Source organism: Myodes glareolus, chromosome 11, assembly GCF_982192425.1.
Source record: "Myodes glareolus chromosome 11, mMyoGla1.1, whole genome shotgun sequence".
In the NCBI taxonomy this organism is placed as follows: Eukaryota; Metazoa; Chordata; class Mammalia; order Rodentia; family Cricetidae; genus Myodes; species Myodes glareolus.
In genome coordinates this window covers 35,173,433-35,189,763 of record NC_142036.1, presented here as the reverse complement: position 1 = coordinate 35,189,763, position 16,331 = coordinate 35,173,433, and the positions used below count along the sequence as shown (strand labels likewise).

Genomic DNA, 16,331 nt, shown 5'->3' with positions numbered 1-16,331 from the left:
TGGTCCTCATGAGTGGCAGCCTGTAAACTTTTTTCTCTCTAGCCCCAACAACGTCAAGGCCGATGTCACTCAGTGTGGTAATGGCTGTGAGCCAGGAAAAGACAGCAAAACTGAAGAGTCAGATTCATCTTCTCAGGAACAGTAGCTGAATGTCAAGCCACACCCCCCACTACGCCTCTCAGACAGAAAACCACAATGCAAGGCATGTGCTGACACACGCCGCGTCACGGCTCCATGGGAGTTTATCCCACAAGAGTGAGTCCAGCAAAAACTGTGGATAGTGGGCTTGGAGGGATGGATAGGGAGAAGGAAAGAAAAGGTAAAGGGAACAGAGAATCCTAAGAATAGGTAGGCTCTTCAGAATCAATAGCATAGCTCCTAAGTGTGTGTGTGTGTGTTTAAATCACATTTATTTATGTATGTGTGTGCATGCAAACCATGTGGAGGTCAGAGGATAATTTGCAGAAATCAGTTCTCTCCTTTCACTATGTAAGTTCTGGGTATCAAACACAGGTCAACAGATTGGAGGCAGGAGCTGATGCAGAGACCATGGAGGGGTGCCGCTTACTGGCTTGCTCTCCATGGCTGGCTTAGCTTGCTTCTTATAGACCCCAGGGCAACGTGCCCAGAGGTGGACCTGCCCACAATGGGCTGGGCCCTCCCCATCAACCTCTAATTTAAAAAGTGCTCCTTAGGCTTGATGGAGACATTTTCTTAATTGGCGTTCCCATCTCTCAGATGACTCTAGCCTTTGTCAAGCTGAGATAAAACTAGTGCTTGAACTTGTAACTCAAGCTGCTTTAGTCCCAGGTTACCTCTGTACACTAGAAATAACAAAACTCACTTCATCATTCAGAGCACTCAGTGGGATCATGAACACTGTTGTTTAGGAGTGGGCATACTAAGCCCTCTGTACTGACGACAAGGGTAGGCTGGAGTTATTGAGCCTCTGGTGGACTGCTGGCCTAGCATTCACGAGGCCCTGAACTCAACCCCACCACTGGATAAACTGAGCATGGTGGCACACACCTGCAATCCCAGTCTTTGGAAGGTGGAGGCAGGAGGATTAGAAGTTCGAGAATATCCTTAGCTATACATACAGTTTAAGACCAGCCTGGGCTTGTGAGACTCTGTCTCAGAAAGAAACAAAACAGTGACAACGACAATATCAGGTGACCTGCTGTAGGAAGTCTTACAGCCAGTGGTTACCCGCCCACTGGGGCGTGGTCTCTTATACCATATAAGCCGATGTAGGGCATTGTGTCTGGTCTTTTTCCAGCTGCAGGATTGGGTTTCTGATCACCGTTCAAGCAGAGGATTCTAATTTGTGAGTCTACCCCCAAATAAATAACCATCTATTTCTCAATTCTAAGCTAGTGTGGGATTTCTTTTAAGGGTCCATCTTCAGTGACCTTACAGAGGGTTTACTCTGGGCCAGGCACCGCTCCAAACCCTACGCAAGAGTTCGCTATTGTCACCACTGCTGTTCCGCATCTCATTCGAGGTGGCACAGCTCTTTGGGAGAAGTGTTTGGATTAGAGTACAGACTTATTGAGCTGCCCTATTTCTGTCACTTAGGCATCCTCTTCCCAGTGATTTCCCCTTTCCCTCATTGTGTTTGCTGAGAGAACAGGTCCCTCAGATGCTAAGTAGAGCTAAGTGCTTGGTTCCGGGGCCCAGAAGGTCAGCTTCCTCTTTTCAGATAGAAGCACATTCTGCGTGAGAAACTAAAACCATCACTCAGCAAGAATAAATGGAAGACGGGGCCCCTGGGAACTCTCTGCTCTTCCTTAGCTCATTCATCCCAGGTCAGGCATGAGCCAGATGTCAATACTGAACAGTCCAAGGAAAGGCTGACAGAATGCTTATTACAGGGAATGTCCCAGCATGCCCTGTGAAATGCCTTCTAGGTTCTTGTCGTGAGAAGCGCTGTGCTAGTTACTCAAAACCCACAGAGGAACCCAGTAATTGTGAGGCTAGGCTCAGACTGGAATCAATTCCTCAGTCAAAACCTCACCCCACTTTTAGAGCGTGAATCATAAAGTGAGGCTGGCAGCCACCACAGAGGAGTGGTGACTCACAATCAGCAGCAAGAGTGCTTGGAGATACCAGAGCTTCCACTGAAGTCTTGGGGCTGCTATGGTCCGCACCATTTAGGTTCTAAGACATGGAGCTGGAGAGTGTGCTTGGCTGACGGGATAGGAGTCATAAATAGATCGTCTCAGGTCGGTCCTCTGATACTCATAAGCTCTGTAAAAATATGCCAACTGTCCCTCGAGATAGCAATCCTCAGGCAGCCATAACTTAGCTGGGGGAGACAAGACAGAATAGCCAACACAAGTCTGGGAATAACTGCCCGCTGAAGGACATATGGGGATGGTGTGACTGCCAGCGATGGAGAGATCTCTGAGAGAGGGAAACGCAAGGGCCAGATGCAGGCTGCATGGGTATGAAGGATGCCCTGGGTTCTGGAACACTAGAAGGCAAGAGTAAGGCTTTCCTGGAGACAGATGGATCAGGGTGAGTGGAGACTAACAGTAAGTGCTTGGTAAGGGTTATCTCTGGGCAGCCGATGAGAATGGAGGTATGCACTGGGAAGATGTGGAAAAGAAGGACCACAGGACCTTAGACAGTAAGGGAAGATCCCACGGGAAATGGAAGCCTGCTGAAGGTTTAGGAGTAGGCAGTGACTCCAGGGCATGCTGAGGGGACAGTGACGTTGCTCACTGTGTTCAGCAGCATGAAGATGAGCGATCAGTCACAACAATATTTCTGGGGTGCCCTGCAGTCAAGGGGCTGACACTGTCGGGAACTGGTACTAGGCAAATTGTGTTGGACACGAAGAGTTTTGCACTTTTAGAGTACATGGGCACACAAGAGACCAACACTGTCTCTGCGCTCAACTTCGGAGATCTAGACAGCCACTTCTGTTCCCTAACTTACGCTGATGACCTTTCCTGCAGAACTGCAGGAGTAGAGTAAGGGTCCAGACTACCCAGGGCTCATCTGTGCCTTCATCTGGAAAGGGGGAGCTCTGAGCATGAGAGAAAGGCAAAGTCATTTAGGAATGGAACACGGTAATGGCACTCCTGGCCTGCAGTGACTTACATGCTGCTGTTGTTGGTTGCCTTTTACTCTTTAGCTTTAGTTCTTTTGGGGGGCCCACCACCCCGCTCCAAATAAATCACACATGGAGACTTATTCTTAATTATAAATGTCTGGCCTTAGTTTGGCTTGTTTCTAGCCAGTTTTTCTTAAATTCTTCCTTCTACCTTTTGCCTCTGTGTTTTTTTCTCTTCTTACTTCTGTAATCTTACTTTCACTCTGACTCCATGGCAGGCTGGGTGGCCCCTTCTTTTCTCACCCCTTGATCTCTCTTCCTCCTCCCAGATTTCTCCTATTTATTCTCTCTCCCTGCCAGCCCCGCCTATCTTTTCTCCTGCCTCGCTATTGGCTGTTCAGAGCTTTATTAGCCCATCAGGTGTTGTAGGTAGGCAAAGAATCACAGCTTCACAGAGTCAAACACATGCAACATAAAAGAATGCAACACATCTTTGCATCATTAGAACAAATGTTCCACAGCATAAACAAATATAACTCATCTTAAAATAAATATTCCACAACATGTTGCTTATCTGAAAGGGGCAGGAGTGGTGTCGGGCGCAGTGAACGAGTCTGATGAACACAATGGACCGGCTCTCTCCACTTGCACTGCTGAAGCGTGATTCAGCCTCCATTTCTCTCATCTTCTACTTACTAGTCTCTTACTGTCTCCCTGCTTTTGGCCCCATTCTGTGGCTTCTTAGACATCCTATTATGCTGGATTCCAACACCCTGCAAATGGCTATGCTACAATTCTCCTTAAAAGCTCCTCAACTGCTCCTCACAAAATAAAGCAAGAATGAGAAATGCACAAAGGCTTCCTGAGAGCAGGGGCTGTAGAGCCTGCCTGCTGTGAGCTCTTAGCACTGAGTGCAGAACTTTGTACCTGCCAGGAGCTCGATAAATACTGCAGCTCCAGGACAGGCTCTCCTCTGCTGTTGTCTCCCCGTGTGAGCCCCTTCTTCCAGACCAACTGAATTGTTTTCTACGAAAGACTGTTTCTATGCATTCTACTTTGTTCTGTTTGGTCATCTGGTCATATACATATGTCTATTTAATAAACCCGAAATCTTCCCCTTGGGTTACATTTTTCCTACATTGTTATTTAATAGGCTCCTACTCATCTTAAAGAATTAGCTCATTCTTTACCGGAGGTTTAATTCAACCAGCATTTACTCTAAGCAGTAGTCACTCAATTCAAAGAAAGAGAAGGTAGTAGACTCTTGCTTTGAAACTTTCATAATGGGCATGTTTGTTGTGCTGTTATTGTTGCTCTCTTATTTTGGTTTCCTCACCAAATATCCAAAATCTCCCTCATTTTTTGAAAGAAAAAATACTCTCTGTCCCTCATGTCATCATGTCCCTCATGACATGTCCATCATGTCAGGTGATCCAGTGATTTGACAGAAGACACTGGGATCTTAAGAGAGTCCTGAATGGTACAGACTCTGAGCGAAGCACAAGTAACATAGCAAGCAATGGAAATCTGGTACAGCCCGGTGGTAGTAGTATCAGAATTCAGTAGTGACAGTACCAAATACGGCAAACCTAATCAGAACTTCAGCGTTAGCCTGACTCTGTTCACTATTGGCTAGGTCTTGTCATTCTTAACCAAGAATCCCAAGCTGTTGGGCAGTTATCTGCCAATCAATCCAATGACTCCTCCAATACCTTCCATAGACTCATTTTGCTGTGGAATATTATTTTAACTATGCAAAGATGTGTTACATTTGTTTATCCTACAGAATATTACTTTAATATGCAAAGATGTGTTACTGTTGTTTATGCTGTATTTGTTTAATTATGTAGAGATGTGTTGCATTTTTTCCATCCTGCATGCCTAAGACATCTGATTGGTCTAATAAAGAGCTGAAGGCCAATAGCTGGGCAGAGAAAGGATAGGTGGGGCTGGCAGGCAGAGAGAGTAAATAGGAGAAGGAATCTAAACTTGAGAGAAGAGGAGAAAAGGAGGAGAGAGAGGGAGACACCAGGGGCCAGCTACCCAGCCACCTGGGGAGTAAGAAGGAAAGAAAGACATATAAAGAAAGGTTAAACACCCAGAGGCAGAACACAGAAGAGGAGAAACAGAATAATTTAAGTAACAAAAGCTGGCTAGAAATAAGCTAAATCAAGGCCAAGCATTCAAAACTAACAATAAGTCTTTGTGTCACGACTTAGGAGCTGGTTGGTAGCACAAAAGATTGGTACATCATTCCTTTCTTACATTAGCCAAACTCAGTTTTGGAATTCAAGAATTTAGAGTACCCATCCCCAACTCCCATGAATTTCATTGGACTCCAATCCAATGAACTCCCATTCCTATTCTGTGTGATGCTCCCACTGGAGTCTATATTCATATCCAGTGATAATGAAAATGTCTGCTGCTGTGGTCAGCTGCCAACAAGCTCGAGCGTGTCCAAAGGAAAGGGAAGACACCTTTCCTGTTGTCTCCAACTCTCTGTTTTTAATAGTTATTTCCCCTTTCATTAAAAATAGTTTTTTATCTCACATAATATATCCTGATTATGGGTTCTCCTCCATCTACCCTTCTCAGCTCCTTCCCAACTCCCCTCCCATCCAGATCTACCGCCTGTCTGTCTCTCATTAGAAAATCAACAGGCTTTTATGGGATAATAATATAATAAACTATAATAAGATAAAACAAAAACTAACACATCAGACTATGACAGAACAAACAAAAGGAAGAAGCCCAAGAAAAGGCACAAGAAACAGAGACCTGCTTATTTGTGCATTCAGGAATTCCGTGACAGTACTAAACTGAAAGTTTTAATATATACTCAAAGGACCTGTAGGGTTAAGGGGAGCAGATATATATATATATATACATATATATATGTGTGTGTGTGTGTGTGTGTGTGTGTGTGTGTGTGTGAAATTTAAATTTTTAAAAAAGGAAAAGCCGTGATATGCCATCGAGACAAGAAACTTCCAAAGACACCACTGAGTCCATTTTCTGTTAGCCATCTACTGCAAGGCACACAGCTTATACTTAGGAGTAGTTTGTTTTGCCGGGCAGTGGTAGCACACACCTTTAATCCCAGCACTCAGGAGGCAGAGGCAAATCTCTGAGTCCAAGGCCAGCCTGGTCTACAGAGTGAATTCCAGGACAGCCAGGGCTACATAGAGAAACCTTGTCTTGAAAAACCAAACGGAGTTTGTTCCCCCAGTGTGACTGACTCCCTTGCAGGAAACTAAATTTTCCTTTGCACGTGGTTATCAATTGGAGATTGCTCCTGGGTTAGGAATGGGACCATGTGTCTACTTCTCCTCTCAGCTCTAGGACCCCATCTGGTGCAGACCCACGCAGACTGTGCATGCTGCCACAGTCTCTGAGTTCATGTGGGTCTCAATCCTCTTCATTTAGATGACCTTGTTTCCCTGGCATCCTCCAGAGGTCTCCAACTCTTAGAGTAGGCCCTGCTATGTATTGAGCAGATGCTTGAATGAGTAAATGTGTATGTTTAATCGCATAGTAGGTGTGCTCTTGAAAACTTGAGATAGCAACTATTTTGAGAAGGCTCATTAAAACGCGGGTGTGTGTTAGTTGGGGAGAGGATCTAGATATGGGGCAAGATTCAGCAGCTTCTTTCATTCATCTAAAATTGTTCAATTCGAAGGTGACAGCCACTAAATACTGGCACTACTGAAATGGACCTGGCACAAACTGAGTTACTCTTCAAGGACAAAATGCACACCAGGTCTCAAAAATAATATTTTTAAAGGTGTAAAATGTTTAATTAATAAGTTTATATCGTTAACTATTGTAGAAATGAGATCTTGGGTCAAAATATGTTGCCAAAATGAACTTCTGGTGAGGAGCTGATTTTAATTACCTATGCATGAATGTGTTTTTAAAAATACACTTCAAGATTTTCTTCTTAATCTTCGGTTTTCAGCAACTGACTCTGAGGTTTCTCAGAACTCGTGAAGTTTATGGAGCATTTCTAGACTTGCATGTCAGTTTGCCCAGTAAATATGGAGAAATTCAATCACAAGGTATTCCGCCTGGGAAGAACCGCCCTTTTGTTCCATCTTCTCCATTGTCTTCTAGGTGTATCCTGGTCCCTTCCTTAAGGCTTCCTGCATCTTGGCTGGATGCTTGGAAGAGTAACAATGGTTAGCCAGGTTCTTTGCCAAGATCAAGATGGACCACCAAGGCCCCTCAGGATTGACTGATTCCCAGTAGTCTTTGGGACCTTCTTGGTTCTGGAGCAGCATCTTAGGAAGCTTTATCTGGTTGCAGTTGTGGATATGCACTCCAGTCCTACCGAAGATCCTCTGAGTTTCCTCCGACAGACTTCTGCTCCCCATAGCCCTTCCCCGAACAGCTCCTTGTCTCCACCAGGCTTTGCTACTTCCAAAGGTTTGGGCGCTGGAATCTTATGCCCTTAGGGCAGTGCTGGGGAGGTGGAATCTTTAAAAGGTGGAGCCTTGAGGTAGATAAATTAGGTCACAGAGGCTCTGCCTCACACACAGAGTAATGCCATTTCACAAGGGCAGGTTGTTATGAACTCCAGCTGCCTCGTGCCTTGATTCTCCTATACACATGGCTGTCTCTCAGTCAGTTTTTCTATTATGCTGGGGCACAGCCATAAGCTCCTTACAAGGACGTTGACACCATGCTGTGTGAACCTTCCAACCACTGGAATCCCAAGTCAGATAAACCTCTTCTTTCCACATCCATTACCTGGCATCGGTTATTTTGTTATAACAACAGCAAACGTGACAGGACATGCTTCATCCTGAAGAGTCCAGGGGCTGACACTGCTCCAAAGCCTGATCTCTATTTCCTTAGCCCACAGTGCTGCCATCAGCTTAAGGCCTGGCAATCAGGAAACTCTGCACTGGAAGAGAGCCAAGGTCATCACTGGTGGAGTTCACCTCCTGAGTTTCCTTGACCCCTGGAAGCAAATCTAGCACTTTGCCTTGAGCAATGCCTAAAAATGCTTTTTGTTTTGCGACTAATTACTGCTGACAGGCCATTCTGCTGCCAGTTACAGACAGAACTGGGAATCCTCCCCTACATTCTTTCCGGGCTGTGTTCATGATTTTTTTTTTTTTTAAATCAGAGACTGGCTCCGATTATCTAAAGGTAATCTGGCAATACCTCCTATCTGGAAAAATACACCTTATACCTGGAAATTAATTCGAAGTCTTCCTGAGCTTTTATAAGTCAGGAGAAGTAAAGAAGGGTCTCAGGCAGGGATACAGTAAGTTCCTCCAGAGATGAGGCAATGTTTTCTCCTCAAGTCATAATTTCAAATTACCTAACTATATGATTTTTTTTCCTTCGAAATAATCTCTGTGACTGCGCTATTGAACAATACTATGGCCCCACATCCAGAGTCAAAAGTCAAAGCTACACTTGGCTTGAAAATCAGGTTAGGCATTGCCTCAGGTCTCTGCTTCGCTCCTGAGTCAGTGACTTCGAGTGATAGACATCCCAGGCACCAACCACATGTCACAGAGCTACATGGCCTACTAAAGTCTTCTAGTCTCAGGTGACAGTTTACTCAGCCTTGGCAAGTTCTCCTTGGTTTAACTGACTTCATATTCTTTAAACAAAGATACTAGTATTTTGTTGTGTAAAGGTAGGTGGATGGCGTGGATAATCAGGGGTCAGCTATGATCTAGTGCCGTGGCCATCACTATGGATGTCTATAGAAAGTTTCTGGGTCCCTTCTGGTGGCCATCTTTCTTGCATATAACTCTAAGTCTTTCCAAGAAGCCTAACAAAATGCTACTGCTAATTTCAATGAAGTTAAGATGTCACAGTTTGTTAAATGTAACTAATTTGAGAAATAAAAAAAAAACACCTTTTTTAAAAAATTTTTCAAGACAGGGTTTTTCTGTGTAGCCCTGGCTGTCCTGGAACTCACTCTGTAGACCACCAGGCTGGCCTCGAACTCACAGAGATTTGCCTGTCTCTGCCTCCCAAGGATTAAAGGTGTCCACCACCACTGTCTGGCAAGAAATAAAATAAAACACACACACATACACACACACGCACGCACACATGTGTGCAGCTTTCTGAGAGTCAGCAAAATATATTCTGATTTCAGAGCTATCCTAAACTACAGTTAACATAAAGTTCCATAATGTAAATATCTTCATGGGTTGCTTCAATTTCTTAAGGCTGTTTGGAGGTCTCCTTTTGTTGAGGCTCAAACCCAAGGCCTTGTGTATCTATCAATGGGACAATGCTTTAGATCTCAATATTTGTACAGTAACCCTGAGATAACTAAAACAGGTGTTTCTTTCAGTTGATATACAAAGGAACTGGCTCAGAGACATCATAGGTGAGTTCAAGGTCACAGCAGAACTAGAACAGGACAAGTCTTTAAGCTCTGTACTCTGTATTATCTAAGTCTCCTTGGATCTTAGGGTAGGCACCTCACCAAGTTCTGACCCATCAATCAGACTTAGATGGATAGACGGTGAGTTACATAGTTTTGGGAGATATTTTCTTATCTTTGTCTCATTCTCCCAGGGAAGAAGACAGAGGTAGTCGGATAACTATATTCCTTCCCATTTGACTGCTCCTTTTGGGAAAATGGCAATGGTTGCTGGGGGTAAGGTGAGCATATGAAAGAGAGGCTAGAAGGATCAGAACGATTGGCTCTAATGTCACCAAGCCTCTGCACCAGTATCCATAACCACTCGCCTATTTATTGTTATATAGAAAAACATTTATTTTTGTTTATGCTATGATAACTAGATCTTCTGATATACGCAGACAGGCGACTGTGACGCTAACTGATTTTTAAAGGGCAGGGAAATAAATGGTGGAGACCAGAGTGTTGAGATGATCCCAGGACCCCCCACACCCTGTCATTAGTCCCATGGTTCTGTTTCTCCTGTGGTCACTACCTGGCAAAATGGATTTGATGAATACAATTATGTTTGCTATTCAGTGGACCTTAGGAAGTGGAGATTATGCAAGTGAGCCTCTCCTAGCTCCTAGTCAGTGCTACAAGCAGACAGCCACAGAACTGAATTCTGCCAGAGGAGCCTGAGTTCCAGGGAGCTCACAACCAGAGAATCCACCCAGCTATGTGGAGGTGGGGCCTCAGAACTGTGGAAGAGCAAGCAGAGGCGCTTCACATCTCTGAGTGACTGGATGTGTCTTATAAACAAGATTATATAAATTGGCCAAAACTTCTGGTTTTCAGATAGTAAAAGAAAAAAAATTACAAAGGTTTTAAAAGAAATGGGAAATGAAGTGAGTCTGGAGTTCAAGAACTTGAAGCCATAATCTCTCTTTAGTAACATCCCAGTAGAGATATAACCTCTCTTTAGTAACGTCCCAGTAGAGAGAAGGTACAGAACCACAACTAAAATCAGCCATTGTTGTAGCCACAGGATGTAGTAAATCAAAGAAAAGTCAAAACAAAATACACGGAGTTATGCATGCAGCATTTGGAACACATTACAAGGATATTCTCTGTACAGGAGGTTCAATTTCTCTTATCCCTGCCTTGTTTTTTGAGCTCACGGGAACATTAGCTCTCCGCTTCGGAGACATGGTGCCAGCGAACAGTGCATGGTTTCCTGGAGCTGAAATGATCAACTCCTGCCAAGGGTTCCTCCTACCAATGAGGGATACCGAAGAGCCTTTGGCGCAGGTTGAAGTGGGACGACGGGAGAATGAACAGGTAGGAAAAGTAGAATCACTGATGGCAGCATGCCACATGCTCCTGGGGTTCTCCTTAAGGACTGCGTGTGTGACAGAGTCATTGACTGGAGTTGGAAGAAAAGTCAAGATTTGTTAGTGAAATGAGCTTGTCTCCTTCCCTCCATACCTTCCCTTCCTTTGCCTCCCTCTCTTTTTTTCTGTTTTTATGAAGAAATTATCTTCTAGAATTACCCCCATCTTCCTACCTGGGTCAACCAAGTGCTGGGAGTTTGGGTGTGCCTCACCATATCCAGGGAAGCATTTCTTCTAAAAGGTGACACACTTACATATGTTACAGATTGTTATATATTCAAGAGAAGGGTCTACTAGGTGCTTAGAGCTCAGGGCTCAAGAACCAAATCCAGAAGTCCCCACCATACACAGAAGATAGGGTCATCTAGAGGGAGGCTGTGGCAAAAGAAGAGAAACGGCCCATGCTTTTACGTGCCCAGGGCAGTTGGGACGTTGTGCTCTGGGTCGCACCCGAGGCACAGGAGGCAGATTACACATGACCTGAAACACTGAAGGTGCTCTAGTTATGGGTTGTCCTAATGTTCTGTCCTTTAACAAAAGGGTGGCCAGGAGCCAAACGGCCTTGGGCACGCGATAGCTGGTGAACAAGTCTTAATTTAAAATAGAGCTTTTCTCAAAGAAATTCCTTGACTAAAATACAGGAACATGCTGCCAAGGAATTCAGTAAACAGAGGAGGAAGGAGCCTCAGTGGTGGCTGCCACTGGGAGAGGAGCAGATGCCAGGCAAGTCATAACAAGAGCAGGGACATCCTGAAAACACAGGTACTTTCAAAATTTGGAGTAGTTATTAAATCAGTTAATGTGGGAGGGTTCCGGTGGACGGCTTTCTATAAAAAGCCGAAGTCTACATATTCTTTTTCTTGACTGGCTTTGTCTCTGGCAAGAATTTAGGTGCTGCTGAGTCTTCCTGGGGCCATGAATTCTTCTCTATGGCTGCCAGAGGCAGAGAGGACCAGGGAAGGGAAGCTTTGCTGATAATGATGCTAATGCCTGTCTCCCATTCCTCAAGTCTGACCCAACCATCAATTTTGGGAGCTGGGAATACAGGAAAGGCTCGTGGAAGACTCTATTTGACCTATGTCTCAGGAGGAGATTCACAGTGGACTCAGAGCACAGGCCCTTCAGGCTAGCCAGCCAAGTTCCTCATTGTTGGCTGCATCAGGGACTGTCTCCCAGGACCTCTAAGCCTGCTTCCGCTGACAGTGATAGGAATCTCTTCCCAAAGGTTCCTGTGAGTTGAAAATAGACTCTGCAGCTCTTAAGACCTTTAGTAAAGAACAAGTGCTCAGTGGATGGCATCCGTCACCGTCCATGTTTCCATTAACCAAGGGTGACGCTTGGCCAAGAGAGAGAGTGTAATACAAACCCAATGACCTGACTCTTGTGGCAATGGCATTTCAGGAAGTGAAAGTGGAAGAAAAGGGGAGACCTTAGAAATCTGGGGTGAAAGGAAGTCACGGTTAAAGTTTCAGCTTCATACAGGAAACAGCCGGCCAGCATGAGCTGGGGCTCTGGAAATGAGTGTTGGGTGAGAAGCAGAGCTGTCAGCAGCCGCACAGGGAGACACAAGGCCACATAGCACCAGCAGCTTGGAATTCCCTTGTCCCTCAGGGACCTTCACTCAGGTAAACCAGACTCCTGACTAAATTCCAGACCAAAGAGAAACAAATAGGAGAGGAATACACCACCCCAAGACTTGTGTGCTGGCTCTTAAGGTGGTCAGTCTTCCTTCCGTCCTTCCTTCCCTCCCTTTCTCCTTCCTTCCTTTCTTCTTCTTTCCTCCCTCCCTCCCTTCCTTCCTCCCGCCCTTATTTTCGTTCTTTTTATTTTTAAATACAAGATTTTATTATGTCGTCCTGAAACTCACTATGTGGACTAGGCAGTCCTTGAACTCACATAGATCAACCTGCCTCTGCCTCGTGAATTCTGAGATTGAAGGCATGTGCCACCACACCCAGCAAGACAGTCAATCTTAAATGTCTTCATAATAGTAGCTTTCTAAATTACAGGTCCCAAAGGATATAATTTATAAAAAGGCTTAATGATAAGCAGAGTTTAAAATATAAGATAAGGTTTAAAAGTCTAAAATGCATAACTTTATTTTTCTTACGGGGTAACTTCTGCAAATGGAAGTGTAAGGTGTTTTCTGAGTATGACATTTGCACATTTCATTTACGGATGTGAGGAGTTTTGATGTGGTAATACTCAAGATCACAAACATTTTGACTCTGAGTAATCATAGCTGCTATTTTTAACTTTCTTGTTTGAGAGGACTTTGGAAAAAATACACTATCTTTGTAGGTAATTTTGGTTGCACAGGTTGAAGGTTTCTGGTCCTCTGTCAGCATAAAAGACAAGCTAGATCTCGGGGTCAGGACCTTCTTCCCCTTCCCACGTCCCTCAGTATGCCCTGTCTGTCTAACCAGCCTCAGGTCACCTGCCTCAAGTCATCACACTGGACAATTTTGAGGCCCTAGCCCCACGGCCACCTGTGTGTGCGGTGACCATACAGTGTGAAGTATCCAGCCTGTGCAGCTGAGGGGACAACTTGCCATAGATTCATCCCAGGTGTGCCACAGCTGCTGTGTGCCTCTCGCCCACTTCAGGCAGTAGAGAGCATCAATGTGACCACAAGTCTCTCGAACCTCTATGCAGCATGCTAACCGTATCCAAAGGCATGTCGTTCTGACACGAGCGTGTGGTGTTCTCCTAATTGAAACTGTACTTCTGCCAAAACATGGGTTTTGCAATTTAGATGCACCCTCCCACATTCTCTAGCCCAAGATAAACAAGGACTAGAAGACAACAACTCCAGGCAACACATCTTAAGCTTGTCTCAAGATTGTCCAGATCTACAGAGAAGTTAGTCCAACACAGCCTTGTCTTGAAAAACACACAATTTCTCTCTCTCTTGAGCACAGGACAGATTGAAAACCTGTTTCTCCATCCTCTCCTTTCTTTTTAGAAAAAGAACTTCCGCCTAGGTTGGTGTAAACCCCCATACCTCTCTCCCTGACATCTGCCTTCAGAACCACCGAACGCATCACCAGCACGTCACCTCTTATTGTGCAACCATGGGCAGTGACATCCACATCACAGCAGGAAAACCCGACCCTCTATCTGAGTGCTCTCTTGGAGATGGGTGGCCAAGAAAACCCTGCATGGCATACACCCCTTCCCACACAAACCTCCACGTGTTAGAAAAAGCAGGAGCCTGCTGATTATTAGGAGAAAATCCTTGACCCATCAAGAAGATAAAAGCAGAGGAAACACTTAGAGCCAAGAGGAATCCTTGGGTCATTCTTCACTCAACAGAATAAAAGTAACAGTGATAAGGGAAAGCAATTAAGCTTGGTGATGAGGGGACTGCTAATGCCATTAGCAGCTGAATAGAGGAGAGAGAAAACCCAGAATATATCTTAAAGGCAGCCAGGGGTGGCTCAGTACAAGTGCAGCTAATTAGAGGTGGAGGTGGGAAATGAGTTTTATCTGGCATATGCTGAGATTCAAGGGTTTAAAAGTAGAGTGGTTACAGAAAATGTGGGAAAAAGAGGGGGTTGGATTTTCCAGTTATCCAGGACAGACAGTGTGTGAAGCAGAAGCAGCAGGCTATCACTTAGAGGAAGTACAGAGCTAGGAGCTGCCTGACCTTAGGAGCAGCTCTGCTCATGGGACAGGGGAGACTCAGAAAGGAAAAGGGGGCCTGGAGTGACAGATCTGAGAACCCAGAAAAAAAAAAAAACAGAATCCTTCAAGAGGTCATGGACGCAAGAGAGAATTTTCCAGAACATGTAGACTTTTCCAGTGAGCATCACAGAAAAACAAAATGGGGCCAGATGATCACTAGCAACTCTGGAGAGGTTGGCTGGAGTGTCCACTCCATGAGGAACGGGGATGGCTTTGCCACCCAGTTCGGGTCACACTGGAGGAAAGCAGCCGGGGCTGGGAGAGCAGAAGACCTGAGCTTGAAGCCTAATTAAAAATAACTATAGTTTGGAGCTCTTTAAAAAGAAATTTATTGGGGGCTGGAGAGATGGCTCAGAGGTTAAGAGCACTGACTGCTTTTCCAGAGGTCCTGAGTTCAAGTCCCAGCAACCACATGGTGGCTCACAACCATCTATAATGAGATCTGGTGCTCTCTTCTGGCCTGCAAGCATACATGGAGGCAGAATGTTGTATACATAATAAATAAATAAATCTAAAAAAAAAAGAAATTTATTTATGTGTTCATTGATTGATTTGCTGTAGTGCACATCTGGAGATTCGAGGACAACTTGTAGGTGTCAGAACTCTCCGTCCATCACAAGGGAGCCAGGGATGAAGCTCAGGCCATCAAGCCTGGTAACAAGCACCTTTACCCGCTGAGCCATCTTGCCGGCCCTAAAGTTCTTATATCGCCTCTCGATATAGTTCTGTAAAAGAAATGGAATCACCAGGGTACATTGTCAATCCTGATTACATATTTCCAAAGAGGAAGCAGTTTCCCATCCCTGGCAGGAAGAAACTGGAACCTGCCGGAGGACCAAGAGGCTACTTCCTGGGATCTTCTCTCAGCCAGAGCAAAACTCAAAAACCTTTCTGCCCCACCCCTCAAAATGTGTTAATTTAAGGTTGATATCAACCTTTTTATAAAGACTATGAAAACACTCTAGAAAGGGAAATAGGCTTTGAAAACGTAGTAGGCCAATACAGCTTGCATGTAATTCTGTGTCGCACCCCCCCACACACACACACAAATCTACTCTTATAGCAAGATTAAAACCAGGCCTGTGGTTTTCTTTCCCTAGGAAAAAAATTCCAGATCAAGAATATTCCTGCTGAAATCCCAATAAAGTTTTCAGTGACTCCAAAATCTCACCGTAAATTTGTATTTCACAGGCACAGAGTTAATACTACCATTCACAAATTATACTTAAAAAATAAGGGGCTCAGCAGTTAAAAGCACACTGAATACTCTTCCAGAGGTCCTGAGTTCAATTCCCAGCAACCACATGGTAGCTCACAACCACCTGCAATGAGATCTTCTGGCCTGCAGGGACACATGCAGGCCGAACACTGTATACATAATAGATAAATAAAGCTTAGAAAATAAATAAAAGGAAAGTGACAACTAAAGCTATGAGTTGTAAGTATGCTTTGTATTATAATGTAATCTTCCCATGAACTCTACGAGGTAAAGGACAATTACGGGCATTTATTTTCTAGTTAAAGAAACAGAGGCTTGGATGGGCCAAGTTTCACAAGTTCACACAAGTAAATGGGTAAGCTAAGACATAAACCATTTCATCACAAAGCCATAATTATCTGCTCGGTGGCTATGTAATATTCCATTGGATTATTGGCCTTTAAAGTTACATATTTGATCTTTTTAATCAGAAAGATTTTTTTAAGTAGGAAGTCCCGGGACCAACATTAGTATGAACAACGACCAGTTCACAGGCTCCAAATTTGATCTACCTTTTTCTGCTAGTAAGTCCATGTGCCAGTTCCCTGAAACAAG

At 44.5% G+C, this 16,331-nt stretch overlaps 1 protein-coding gene and 1 long non-coding RNA gene across 2 annotated transcripts in view; one reads left to right on the top strand and one right to left on the bottom strand.

Annotated features, from left to right (window-relative positions):
- Ston2 (stonin 2) overlaps positions 1-16,331 on the bottom strand; it is a 154,903-nt gene that overhangs the window by 122,181 nt on the left and 16,391 nt on the right. The window lies entirely within an intron of this gene.
- Positions 1,285-15,017, top strand: LOC146892457 (uncharacterized). The gene is made up of 3 exons (XR_015004502.2): positions 1,285-1,327; positions 10,614-10,778; positions 13,797-15,017. It is a non-coding gene; the product is annotated as an uncharacterized LOC146892457 (long non-coding RNA).